This window comes from Malurus melanocephalus, unplaced genomic scaffold (genome assembly GCF_030028575.1).
Source record: "Malurus melanocephalus ecotype Western Australia unplaced genomic scaffold, MMel_1.1 scaffold_89, whole genome shotgun sequence".
NCBI lineage: Eukaryota > Metazoa > Chordata > Aves > Passeriformes > Maluridae > Malurus > Malurus melanocephalus.
Genome location: NW_026623321.1, coordinates 351,089 through 353,669, shown reverse-complemented (window position 1 = coordinate 353,669; position 2,581 = coordinate 351,089).

The window sequence follows — 2,581 nt, the reverse complement described above, 5'->3', positions numbered from 1 at the left end:
GCCCTTTCTCGGCTCTAAGAGCTGCAGTCGGTCATGCACCTGTACTCCCGAGAAATGGTTCCTTTCGAATCACTTAAACACAGCCGTTTACGTAGGTGCAACCAGAGTTTTGTTTTGAAGCCATAACCCAACCATGGTGGTGCTGCTAATCCCCTTAATTCTTTATGTGAGCAGCCCCAGCCTTCTGCTTCTGGAGGCCGTTTTGGAGGAGGAGGGCAGAGAGGTGGTGAGCAAATGTGTGAATGAAACCAGAATGTGTGTACCTGTTGGTGACAACTCCTGGGCTTCCCAATTAAACAAAGATGCTTGTGTGTCTGTCAGCACATMATTTAATCCAAGTGTGAAACTCAGGGGCTAAAAACAGAAGGAGCAAAACCTCGGGATAGGGTGAATATTTCTAAAATTTTATGTATCCACTSTTTTCTTGGGATGGAGCGTCCCATTTATGCCGCTAAATCTAATAACCCAAAGGCTTTTCTTCCTAATTTAAACCATGTCAAGCAAACTTGGAACCACATGTCTGTGTCAATAGCACAGTCTGACTGCCTGCTAAGTTCTTACAATACATGCATTTCCCACGGCATTCTGTAAATCTTGCAAGTTTAGAATTGCACATTGTTTGAAGTTGTGCAAAAAAACATATGAAAATATGAACCCGATTTCCCAGCTACTTGCTCAACAAAAGTGTTGTTGCCCCACAGAGTGATGAGCAAAATCAGAAGTAGGCCTCAAATGTGGGATTTTCTTTGGTACACAGCAGGAAATCCTGGATTGACTTCCAGAGGCTGTGACTGCTGCCCATTAATGCATCAGGAGCAGAAAAATCCATTCAGTTATGAATAATTTTTCACTTGGGTTGGGAATGTGTGTCAATCTCTACCCTTATCTCTGATATCTGTGTGTGCTCAACTCTGCTGTGCTTTTCCTCGGATAGAACGCAACAAAGGTACTGTTCATTCATGCGGTTAATTAATTTGGCGATACCTAATTAACGGAATTACAAGTTTAAAAGTCTTGAAATAAAAATGTGTAATGGAAAGGAAAGCATCTTCATAATTTATTTTTGAGCTTGCATTGGTTAAGATAAAAACTCTTGCAAATATATTAATAAAAAATATGAAAATCTCCTTCTGTGTCAGCGTAATCAGTGTCACTCATAGGTCAGCAGGGACCAGAGCCAGGTCACTAAAATGTGTGTCCACCCACTCTTTGGCTTTGCTGCTATTTTTTGTGGTTAATTCTCTGTTTTAAAAAGATCCTGACCACCTTAAAACAGCTTTTTCAGGCTGAAAAGTCTTCCTCGTATCCCACCAGGTGGCACTCGCCTACAAAAAATTGTTCTTGGAGAGTTTCACTGTTCTTCTCCCAGYTTTCCAGCTGCCCTGGTGGAAAGGTTTACATTTTAGCAGGGAGCTTTACAGTTCCCTGATTAGAACAGAATTTTTCCTTATTATTTCCTTTCCATATCCAGGGCWGTGTTCTAGTGAAGAACTCAACTGTTTTGTTGCACTACCTGAGCACAAATAGTGTTGAGAAGGAACTTTAACAACAGTTTTGCTGCCTGTATCACCACCTGTATCATCCTGTAAGTGCTTGTATCGTTTCCTGTGAACAAACCCAGTGAGTTTAACTGGATTATTCAGGACAGAATATATATATATATATATATATATATATATAATCTGTATTGTACCAAATCTTTGCCAGCTCCAATCACAGTTTGGGTGAAAGACACTGGCCTTTCTCAGGATTTCACTTAGATAAAAAGGAATAGAAATAAAAAAGGCATAAAACTCGTCTTTTAAAAGAAATTTCTATTGCTTGGAGGAAAAACTCAAATCCTGATAGAGATACAAGACATTGTAATGCCAAGTAAGCCACCAGATAGCGCTACCACATCATCGTTTTTTGGTCACATCATCATATTTTGCTCTGCAAGCRCAGTTTCGGTGGCTCAGACCCAAGTGCTGTCAGTCTCTGAGCAAGATTAACAATGCTGAAGCTTTAATTTCTTCAGTGTTTGCATAAACGGCTGCTTCCAAAATTAAACAAAAAAACAAAAGACAACAAAAACAGCCGCCCCAACGTTTTTCAGCTTATTTGTTTAAATGCTTCAGAACGATTGCTTCTTTCAAAAACTGTTATAATTTAGGAATTAAAACAGCAGATRGCACATTAGACCCACTGAATAGGGGATAAAAGAACTCATGCTGTTGAAAAATACTCTGAAAGACACTTCCAAGATTATTCAGGAGWTTGTTTCTCTATGATGTCTTTGTGTTATGTGTGATTAATTTATATTTTCCAATTTATTGTTCATTTTGAGGTAATTAACCGTTGGGTTTTGTTAGCAGGATAATAGGCAGAGATAACAGAGAGAAAACCTCTAATTTTGCCTGTTTTGATAATCAGCAGAAATTGAAAAATGCAAATCAATGTCCATCATCACTTTAATGAGAAGTACACATTTTTATTTTAGAGGAGAATCATGGGATTTAATGTGATGTGTTTCTCTGTAAATTCTGCTTTTACATTGCTGATTATCAAAGTTGCTTTAAAAAAAAAAGTAGATGTAGAAATT